Below are 12,251 nucleotides of genomic sequence, written 5' to 3'. Positions count from 1 at the left end.
AGTATGTCACATATATCTTATATACGACTCTGGTTTCATGAAGTGACAGCCGTGCTTGACAATAAAACTTTGCACTCTTTTTTATTTATATTTTTCCCAATTTTTTTTATTTCTTCCAAGTATATAATATCTGATGCTAAGCCACTTATCTTCCTGCTACCAGTGAGACCAGTGCTGACTACTTTGCTTACCAATAAGCTAGAGCATTTCCACGCCACACCTCTGCCTGAAATATTAAGCAATTCTAATCACTGCTGGTTATCTCAGGCAGCAGAAGGAAGCATGGATAGTTTTAAAAGGTGGGTAGGTTTTAAGTCCTGTGACCCATTTAACATTAAAGGGGAAGAACATGAAAGTAAAGCTGAGTATCTAAAAAAGATATGTTTCCTTGTCTGGATAAATTCCACCTTAGATCACAGAATCTCACCCTTTTTCTAATATCATGAAGCTATATAGCAAGAACAAAAAATACCAAGCCTTCTCTCTCACCTATAAAAGGAAAAGATAAGCATAGCTTTTCCCTATATGAATCCCCCAAGGCATCTGCAACATTCCCCCTTTCCAGATAGTGACTGCAGGGTGAGTAATTTTGTTCTCAATTTTTTAATGAAGAATCTGATCTCCTTTTTTGTTGTGTTTTATGTTTCTGCATAATGGGACACTGAAATTGGAAAATCAGTTTCAGTTCAGGTTTACAATCTATTTCACTTCCTCATTTCCAATTACAATTTTGGAATACTTTGTTGTTTGCATTTAAGACATCATATGGAGATATTTAACACTTCAGATCTAGTAGGTTAAATGACACTTTTAATGTACTGTAAGGAAAGTTTAGAAATATAAAAAAAATAGGGAAAAAAAATCTTTTTTTTCCACTTTTCTGCCCCACATCCCATTTATACACCACTTTGAAATAGAGAAATCACATCTCCTTAACAAGTTCTGATCATTTTGATAGCCCCTGTTTAATTTCCACTAGAGTATATTTCTCAAATTTTATGGCTGAGAGAAAGATGGATTAGATATAGCTAAATTACAGAAAATAGCAAGTGTATCAAACTTACATATTAATCCTGAATTAAATTTACAGTGTCCATTTAACTGAGCTACAAACACTGTTTTTACAACTATGGGAAAGGTTTTCTAAATGGATCTGTTTCCAGTTAAACATCTAAAAACGGTCACATCTGGGCAGAGGAGAGTATGGGAGGGGAAGCTCAGTACTTAGTAAGTTTTTTGAAAATGTAGCTGCAAAATCTTCTTAAAAATACCTTCTTTTTTTTTAGGAAGTAGACAGCTATTCAATCCCAGATCTTGATCTGTTGGAGTTTTATTTTTTCAATACTATATGACATCAGAAATCAAGGGGGTTGCAGTGGACTATAAGGCTAAACCTCATCAGAGAAAGCTTTATTCCCAATGGGAGTTGCTTTGAAAGGGAATAATTGACTACAGAATAGAAAGAACCAATTCATATTCTTTGAAGTCAAATCAAATTCCTCATCCTGAAAACTTCCTTTCACACGTTAAGGGCCAAGTTTTCTTCTGCATTCTGTGAAGCACAATAAATTAGCCTGGTATGAATGAGAGGAAAACCTGTCTACAGGCATTTGATTCTTAAATCAGAAGCAGAATATTTTTATATGCACTGATTATTCTGCTCACAATTTCACTGTAGCAAATCTCTATGTGGCAATTCCTAATCTCTATTTTTCAGCATATTTATACTTATATTCCCCCAAAAGCATTTTTGTTCATTCCAGTAGCACCTCAAGGAATGTGGCCGCCAGGGTTAGTTATGTCTGAGTCTGTCTTACTCTTTCTTCTGATAAGAAAGTTCTAATTTTTTAACTGACTATCTTATATCAAGGCAGCGTGAGTTGTTTGTAAGAACAGCAGAAGGAATCCAGAAGTGCACTTGACACCCAGAGTGGAAAGTGTTATAATTTATACAATGGCTCTTTCTTCTTACAGAAATTTGTTCCACAATCACAGTGTGGTTTCTAAAAAAAAGTCCTGTCTTCAGTACAATAAACACCTCGCAGTACAAAGTCTCTGTCTTCACTGAGGACAGTTCCTTCTTTCACAAGGAGAGAAGTTTTTTCACTAATTGGCTCAGGCTGTTTATTAGTCCCCAGTTTACCTTTCCAGAATTTATAAAGTAAGGTTCAAGACTCTGAACTTGATCTGATGATGTAAGAAAGCAGAGTAAAGAAGAGAGGATGGAACAGATTTCCTTCCAGCAGCAAAAGGATAGATAGAGAGGTGGTGGTAATCCTTCTCTATGAGGACAGGCAGTAACTATCAAAAAAGAGTTGGTTATATATTCTTGAAACAAGGCAGAGTCTTACCCACTTTAACCTGGCACAATTTCCTGCACTGACTTCAACTGGGCATCCCGTGGTATGGGACACTTCTCTCTGTGCAAGCATGTCAAAATCTCGGCCAACACATCACAAGGAAAGAAAGGGGAGACCACTGTCTTGAGTAAAGCCAGAACAACATTACCAAGCTCTGGTCTTTGGGAAATTCAGTCCTTTTCCTACTGTTGTGGCCTTTGATGATACAGGCTCACCTTTGCAAAAGACATTTTGCAGCAGACACTTCAGATCGCTGTCCTTTAAATCCAGACATTACAAACAGCTGGAAGTCTGCAGTGACCTCTTCCATGGCAGAGCAGAATAAATCAGTGACAAAGTGCTAGAATCATTACAAGAACAAAAGAGATCCCTCCCTCCTGGAGCCTGTGAGTATTTTAACCTCTTTAGATGAGATTCCTGTTTCTTCACATGGTCCTCTAAAAGTTAGACATCTAAGTCTAAGCTAACCATTTAGGATTCCTTAAGACTCAACAAAAAGAAACACATGCCTCCAAAAGGGCAGTTCACCTCATCCTAAAATAGGCTTCGGCTATGAGTCAGCAGTACTGCCCCCTGTATTACACATACCTGTCCTTTGACTATAATGGATGATGAGGGCACCTCATACCTGTGAATTTTAGACACTGAAGACTTTCACTTTCTTTATGGTATTCCAGTTTTCATTCCTGCAGAATTACGCATCAAAGAGAGGGAACAATGAAGGCCACATATTCAAGTCTTACCTCTTATAAGTACTTGGCTAGGTAACATAATCATAATATGAGTTGAGGACTGATTTGAATGGAAAAAAGACTTATGTTGGTCACCTTAGTTATTACGGAAAAAATGTACCATAAACATAAAGCAATAATATCAATCTCACTTTTATGTTCACACACACACACACAAAGAAAAGGAAACAAGGTAAATTTGGTCTCAATTTACGTAGATGGATAATAAGACTTTCAATTATTGTGGCATTATTTGTTAGTATGTGGATGAAAGATTAGGTGACAATATGCAAAATATATTTTCTGCATATTATAATATTTAGTAATGTCATTTGATTTTTTATATGTTTCATTAAATTGTTTTGTGGCTTTATTATCTACCCAGATGCACAGCTCAGAAATACAATTATTCAGATTTAGAAGCAATAAAATTTGGCATGCATTTACTTGTATTCAGAATTCCTGCATGTTAAAGAGAAATTACCGCATTCTCCCCACATAGCTCTGTTCTCATGCCTTCACCGAACCATTCATTAGACGGAGCACATTATAGAAAATACACCATTTATGTTAAGGAACCCTCTGATAACAGATGTATTTGTACAAAGCAAATATTTCAATATATCATAGCTTTTTGATCATGACTATAATAGAAGCAAACCTATACACATTTTCTGTAATGCATATATCTGTTATATGGTTATTGAGGGGGGAAAAATGAGTGCTATAGATGATATGTTGTAAGAAAAGGTACTTGCAGAGAGGTTGACAATCCTTTGAAAACATTATTGAATACAATACAAATTGTTCTGTTTTATAATAAATGTTTTGAGGTTGCATTTAAAGGCATGTCTCCTAGCTGAAGCACAGGGAGTTTTCCTATAGACAAGTTGTTCCAGCTTTGGTTTGCCTTTGCTATGTTTCATAAATCAAGCCTTCAAATATACGACACAATGTCCCGAAGTCATCCCCTGTCCCCTGTAGTTGTGACTGAGTCTGTTGCTGATGGATAGCAGGGCAGAGAGTAAAAGTCAGCAGTCGTGATCTAACAGGAAAGGTTTCAGCAATGGTGTCTGCTGTGCTCTTTGAGGCCACCCACAGGGCCTCAGGTCCCTGTTTGGACCTCAAACTACGATCCTGTGCACAAGCATCCCAGATTGTGTAGCACAGACCTACTGGGCTGAACTGAGCCCTAACTACTTGTGAATGTACAAGTAAATACACTAAGGGGATGGCATTATTGCTTCATGTGTGTCCCTTTCCTTTCACTCCACCTTCCAGCAGGAACTTCAGTACCACCTGTATTGGATTTGCATGGCAAGGTTTTGGTAGTGGGGGGGCTACAGGGGTGACTTCTGTGAGAAGCTGCTAGAAGCTTCCCCTATGTCTGATAGAGCCAATGCCAGCCGGCTCCAAGACAGATCCGCCGCTGGCCAAGGCTGAGCCAATCAGCAACAGCGGTAGCACCTCTGTGATAACATATTTAAGAAGAGGGAAAAAAAAAACAAACACCCCTGCGCAACAGCAGCTGGAGAGAGGAGTGAGAATATGTGAGAGAAACAACTATGCAGACACCAAGGTCAGTGAAGAAGGAGGGGGAGGAGGTGCCCCAGGCGCCGGAGGAGAGATTCCCCTGCAGCCTGTGGTGAAGACCATGGTGAGGCAGGCTGTCCCCCTGCAGCCCATGGAGGTTAACGGTGGAGCAGATATCCACCTGCAGCCCCTGGAGGATCCCACGCCAGAGCAGGTGGATGCCTGAAGGAGGCTGTGACCCCGTGGGAAGTCCGTGCTGGAGCAGGCTCCTGGCAGAACCCGTGGACCCATGGAGACAGAGGAGCCCATGCTGGAGCAGGTTTGCTGGCAGGACTTGTGACCCCACAGGGGACCCATGCTGGAGCAGTCTGTTCCTGAAGGACTGCACCCCTTGGAAGGGACCCACGCTGGAGCAGTTCGTGAAGAACTGTAGCCCATGGAAAGGACTCACGTTGGGGAAGTTCATGGAGGACTGTCTCCCATGGGAGGGACCTCACGCTGGGAGCAGGGGAAGAGCGTGAGGAGTCCTCACTCTGAAGAGGAAGGAGCGGCAGAAACAACATGTGATGACCTGACCACAATCCCCGTTCCGCATCCCCCTGCGCCACTCAGGGGGGAAGAGGTAGAGAAAATCAGGAGTAAAGTTAAGCCTGGGAAGAAGGGAGGGGTGGGGGGAAGATGTTTTTAATATTTGGTTTTTATTTCTCATTACCCTACTCTGATTTGATTGGTAATAAACTAAGCTAATTTCCCCAAGTCGAGTCTGTTTTGCCCAAGACGGTAACTGGTGAATGATCTCTCCCTGTCCTTATCTCAGTCCACGAGCTTTTCATTGTATTTTCTCTCCCCTGTCCAGCTGAGGAGGGGGAGTGATAGAGCGGCTTTGGTGGGCACCTGGCATCCAGCCAGGGTCAACTCATCACACCACCACTGAGTAAATGCTTTCTTTCACAGGTGTGTTGCTCCTCACAACATCCCCACAACCTGGCAGAAGAGCGTTAATGATCTCCCATTTGCTACCCAGGAGTTAGGTCTTAGGATGCCTCTCCACTGCCACAGTCCCCGACCATTAGCTCCATACTGGATCAGGTCACGCTGCCTATTCTCTGCTCACTCTCAGTGGTCAGCTCTCCTCTGAGGGGAAAACCCAACATTTTGCATTTTAGGGAGTCCCCAAAGGCACTCTCATGCTCTACACTGAGAGGCCACAGGTTTTTGGTCCTTCCCTTATGCTAGCAGGACTGTAACATGACTGGTGTAACTGCAGATGAATGCCTTGAAGTTACATGTCTCTCACGGACTCAGCTGTCTCCCATCTCTACCTACTCATTGCATACATAGGCAAACAGTATCTTTTAAGTGTATGTAAGAGTAGAGACAAGAACAACTTGTGCAAGTGTAATTTAAGCTTCGGGTAACTGAGGCACAACATGACCATCCCCAAGAGACTATCCCTAGCAATGTGAGAAGTAACACGGAGCATCAACAACTGAGGATACAGGAACTGTTCATTTTTTCTACCACTTCCTCCTAAAAGAAGAGGGGCTCGCAAACAACAAAATTGGTCTGAATATCTCTACTTTGCAAAAACCACAGAGCTGATCCTTCCTTTTCTTTTTATGCTGGAATTATTAAAATGTAGAATTGCAATTTTTTAAAATGAATAACTTCTGCTTCAAGGTTTCTGATTAGGTTTTAAGAGCTTTATTACATGAACGAAATCAGTATAATCTTTTTTGCCTAAATTTACACACATAATACAGATCACTTCCTATTTCTGCAGAGGTATAGAATTTTTATTTCTTTATCCTAATGGATAGAATTTCAGGTAATTATGTTGTTCATATTTCATAGGCCAGACTTTATTTATTTTTTTATGTTAATTTCAAATAACTATTGACTTCAATACAGTTACACTGAATTTATATTACTATAAATGGCAGTACATGTTGGTCCTTAAATGACTATGGGGATTTTGGATTACCCAATGGATTTGGTGTAGGAATACGTGAGATTGTGTTTTACTTTGACGAGATGCAGCTGTGCCCTTGAGGCTTGTTACAGGTTCGCAGGAATGCAGCTGTGGCCTTGAGGCTTGTTACAAACAAGTTTGTGAAACTTAGAGGCAGAAAAATAAGGATGAGATTGGATACATCCCTGAAAGAGGAATTCGCGTGCACCAGCTTGAAGAACCAATAAGTAACGCTGAAGAGACGTGTGGATGCAAGACAGTAGCCAATGAAATGGGTTTTGCTTGCTCGTGAACACTAGATCATATTATAAAAGGGATAGATTGTAAAAATAAAGGGTCTTCGCTTGTCTTCGCCTGAACTCATATGCGGAGTCCGTGTCTCATTCCCTTCAATTTGGAAAACCACACTCAATAATTCTGCTAAAAATGTCTTTATTCCTGAGGCCATAGTATTTATGCACTTGTTTCAAGCTTGTTTCTAAAGAGTACAATGATTTATTATGAACCAACACTTACACAATAAACTATAATAAAGCAGCTATTTAGGTTTGCTCATGTTTACCACAGAATCAGTTCAAGGCATCCCAGAATATTCCACAGTTAAAATCAAATATGTACAATATAATGGAGAAATCTGACTTCATATAACCCGCAAGCTTGCAGGGCTGACAACAAGCTGCCCTGGTTTGACAGATGCCAGTGGATATTCTTTGCCTCTCATATTTTCCCTCCTTAGGACTTCCCCTTTCCTCTTCTCCCTCCAAATACATTATCTTTTGAAACTGGGGATAAGTCTTACCAACAGTGAAGAGGAAGCGATCTCTCTCTGTCTTTCTTGGCACACAGCTGAGTTATTTTACTCAAGGGGGAATGTTCTAGGTGTTTCTAAATTGTAAGAGAAACAGGTGCTTGTCATTTTCATAAGCTTTACAGTTTCTACATTATAGTCTTTTCATCATTAATTGAAAAAAAAATAATCTGAATAGCTCTCAACTTCTTCAGACCATGAATCACCTCTTTCAATGTCTTTGTAGCTTTCCTTGGACAAGTACATTGTCTCAAGGGAGAAGAAGCCTTACTCTTCACACATGCATTGACCCTCCACTTACGTCATTGAACATTCTCCCATTTACACTGGATAACTGAGTGAAGGTTGAATGAGACCCTTAACACAGGGACCAGAAAGTTTTAGAAATCTTCTTTCCTTTTTTTTTTTAAAGAAGATTCTGAACCTAAGTTCTATAGGTTCAGAAAAATATCATATTGATGCTTGACATTTAAACTGAAGACACTAAAATCCAAGAGCTCCCAGATTCCCAATGTCTTTCCCTACTGATGAATGCTGTCTTTCAGTAACCACAGATGCCTGTGGTTTAACTTTTCACTATGTTTTATCCACCCTATTTTGTTCTCCATCAAGAAAGAAATGTTAGTCATAACTCTATCAACAACAGAAAAAACTCGCTAAAATAAATAGAGGCCTTGATATATATCAGCTGGTGTTATTCTTGTTGCAAGTCAAAATAATACCATTTCCACAAGTTTGCTCAGACTCGTAACATCTCATGCTCAGAGATACAGCTGGGGTTTTCAAAGCCACATCATGGCATAAGCCCCGTCACTGCCACAAGAGGAGAAACATAGTACAAATCATCAGCACCTGCATCATGTATGACCACTCCCCTCCCTTTGACAACAGTGACAAGATCAAAACTGGTTCAACTTTCAGAAGGAAGTGTTGTGGTTCAGCCAAAGGTGTTTGAGCCAGGTAGAGCAATCACGGGGAGAAACTCTCTAGCTTCAGGCTATGCAATAAGGCCACATGGCCATAAATAAGTTTGCAGCCTGTATATATATAAATTAGTATTTCTGAATTTCTATGCTGCTGACAGGGAAGAATTAGCAGGGGCTTATATGTGTGGTTAACCAACAGGACTTGTGAGGTTCTTACTTCCTGCTATTGATATATACCTGTATGAACTACACTTTTTGTTTTTCACCATGTAAGCATTTACAACAATCAAGCAGGAAAAAAAAACCAACAGTAAAAAGCAAGTATTGCTTCGTCCTTTCTTCAAAGTTTTCTGCTTTCCATAAAGTCACAAAAGCAAAGGATTCATCATTTAGCAGAAACCCCTGTTATATGGCAACTGTCATATCCTCAGGGAAAAATAAAGTCCACTCATTATTGGGCTTAAAATTCAACAAGATTTTAAAGTCATCAAGAAAGTATATGCAGCACAGAAGCAGGGGACTGAAATAACTTTGGAAATGCGTGAAGGAACAGAGAAGTTCTCAGGACACAGCTGAACTTCACGGCCACTACAGACCTCAGGAAACAGAGCTTTTTGTTAAAGAAGAGGCTAAAACAAAAGCTGAGGCAGCCTTATTGCCATGAGACTGCTCGAGTGAGTAAAGGGCCAAATGGGGATACTGGGGAGAGTGAAAGGTTTCCTCTTTATAGGTGCTTCCAAACTGAACAGAGATGCAAAAATAAAATGTCTCCTACTATCCTTAAAGAGAAAAATAATAGCAGTTAGGGTCAATGTTAAATATTTTCTTCTTGAGAAGTCAGAACTTTGGTGTGTGCTTCTACAAGAAATGCCATACATCTCTGCACATTCAGGCTATCTTTTTGGAAGCATCATTCCCACACTCTGCTGTTTGGGTTGGTTCCAACACCTGACCCAGCTCACTACAAACAAGCCACACTGTGGACAGCAGAGAGGTCTGCATAGCTGACAGTGATAGCTCTGGGATGGAACACTAGAACAGCATAACTAAAGGCCTTGGGTAGCCTCAAAAGATTGTGAACACAAAAACAAATATATGATTTGATTCAACATGGTGTTCAAGTCAATCACATAAGTCATCACTAGTCATCCTGTTGCAAAAGAAAGGGAAAATGCACAGATGAGCAATATAGAAAAGTAGCCACCAGTCTAACTTTCAAAGCAGTGACAGGCAGAGATGTCCCCTGGATACAAATGTGATGCAAATCTCAGTAAAGAACTGCAGACACAACATATTCATTTAAAAGGGCCCAGCCATAAGGTGCTATTACAGTAAGTGCAGTTGCTCAGGGAGGGCACCACTAATGATCTTTTACAGCAGCATGGTGAAAACCAAAGGTGAGCGGCACAGGGTTCATCTCACTGATGCACTTAAATGGAGAATAAGGCTTTAGTCTTTGCATACAGATGTAGTAAATAACGTACTTATTTATAAGAGGCAGTTACTCTCCATCTTGACCATAAACCACATGTAACCATCGCATGGCATCCCATCACCATGCTGAAAATACATTTTTTTGGTTTTGATATGATTTTCAAGCTAAAAGCAAACTTTGCAAACAGCTAAAACTTCAGTCCCTCTCTCTGGAACATCTACTGGAAGTGAAAAGGAGCACAGTGCAGAGGTTTTCTCTGAACTTATTCTTTGATTTAGCACAAACAAATGCCTGACAAAATTCATACTGTACTTGCTAAAGCAGCAACTCAGAAAGAGAACCTGCACATCTGGGGAGGTACCACATAATATCCCAATCCTGAGGAAACAGCACGAGGATGACCAAGGTGGATGAGCTGCCTGGTGACAAGCATGTAGGATAAGAGTAACCAGCCCAGACCACTTTCCATTCATCCCAGTTCAGGACTGCACCCAGACATTGCAACTAATTCTGGGGATCTACTAAGGCCAGTTAAGAATTGAAAAATCTAAGAAAAAGCTCAAAGAGCTATAAAAAAAAATGCTAGACAAATATAAATTGACATTTAAGAAGTTGTCAAGACTTGCTATACGTGCCAAAAATATAAGCCCAAACCAAGTCAAAAAACCCCAATGTCAGTGACTCAGGAAAAAAAAGAAAAGGATCTCTGGAGAAAAGCCGACATAGGTCTGATTATGCTGACAGGAAAAAAAATGTACTTATTCTAGAATATTATTCTTACTTCCCTGAGAGCTTACAAGGAGACACTATGGCTAAACAGGTAATCAGGCATGCCAAATCTATTTTTGCTAAATATAGTACACCTGCCATCTTAAATCTGACAGTGGGCTACAGTTTAGTAATTTACTGATGGGAATTAGTTGTCTCAAACATTAAAGATGCCCCAAGCGTCCATCCTGTGGTTTAATGAAGCTGCCACCTTGGGAAGACTGAGCAGGAGACATTTGCAGACGAAGGGGACAGGGGCTGGAGGGGAAATAAAAGGGACATTTTGCCAAAGAAGGCATCACACGAACACCAAGCAGCAAAGCAAGGTGAACCCAAAAAGGCAACTCTTCCAGGGCAGTTGGATCAGGTATCTCACAGCAGCAACAGCACGTGTTAGGGGAGCCCGTTCTGGACATGATGGAAGACTGACAAAAACAGCACTAGTGAACAAATATATTTTGTAACTCCTGATGAAAGTCCCAATAGCACTATATTTCAGGAGAAACTCAGTAATTTAAGCAACTAGAGAGGAATCAATTAGTCTAAAATTTTTAACAAACTGAATATGATGGTTACAGATATCTGTGCATGTCATGTGCATATATTTTACAAAGTTATTCTTATTTTTTGGCTACGAGGGGAAAGCAGAACAAGTGTTGGGAACTGTACCTTTCAATGGCATTCACAGGGATTGATTTATACCACCTTAGTCACTTAAAATTAGGGCCAAAACCTAAGTGAGTCAAACAAGATCCATTTCTGGTTAGTAGAAACAGCCACCTTCACAGGCTGTTTTGTCACACCTCAAGTCAGGAACCTAAGCCTGGGCAAAGTTTTTTCTCTCTCTCGAGGTCTCTGTCTCCCCACGAGCTATACAGGCAATGCAGATAGGAAGTCAGACTTAGGTGTCTAACTGTTTGACGTTTAAAGTCAGGGGTATTGAATCCTGTCCTCAGCTTCAAGGATGACTCTTGACTAACAGTATACATAGTAGAGGGCTGTTTTCAGTGACCTTAGGCCAGGCCTTCAATAAGAAAGCTTTTTATCATTTCACCAAGGACTCCTACATGCTACAGGAGTCTGCTCTATCACCCTTCTGTGACATTGGATAGATTTTCCTGAGTCTCTACTACAGTTAGTTTCAAGGTCCCAAGTTAATTTTCTCGCTAATTTTATTTCCGCACCCCTTAGAGTCCTTCTTTGCAGCAAACCAAAACCTAGAGAACAAAACCAGGGACAGGACATCTGCATTTCCCTTGGGTTTCATCTGTTCCCTCATGCATGTGGCTATTGGCTACAACTCTGTGCATATAAGATCAGATTGCTTTACATAGTGTCTACCTCAGCATTAACACTTAAATCTGCAGCTTTCGTGTCCTCTGAAATGCTAACATCAGGGCACTCTTGAAAGGCGACTGGGTGGCTGCAGGGAATGGTGATAACAGCCTTGATTTCTGCATCCCAGTTTGAATCTAGTCCATGGTAGACAGCAAACAAGCATTGCTACCATCTGATGGTTACTTGGGGAAGTGAGTTTAGATGCTGCAAATGTTAATCTCAGAAAAAACACCACTCCCATTGCATCAAGAAGCACCATGCTGGCAGCTTTCTGGCTTGTAACGGAAAAGCTTCACAGACAGGTTTTATTTCTAGCTCCTCTCACATGACTCTAAGGAAAACAGGCAGCATATATGAGTAGAACTGAAAACTGGAGTCTT

Source organism: Nipponia nippon, unplaced genomic scaffold (genome assembly GCF_047370975.1).
Source record: "Nipponia nippon isolate SJK-2023a ecotype South Korea unplaced genomic scaffold, ASM4737097v1 scaffold_29, whole genome shotgun sequence".
NCBI lineage: Eukaryota > Metazoa > Chordata > Aves > Pelecaniformes > Threskiornithidae > Nipponia > Nipponia nippon.
The sequence above is the reverse complement of the archived record's forward strand: the minus strand, read 5'-3'. Positions refer to the sequence as shown.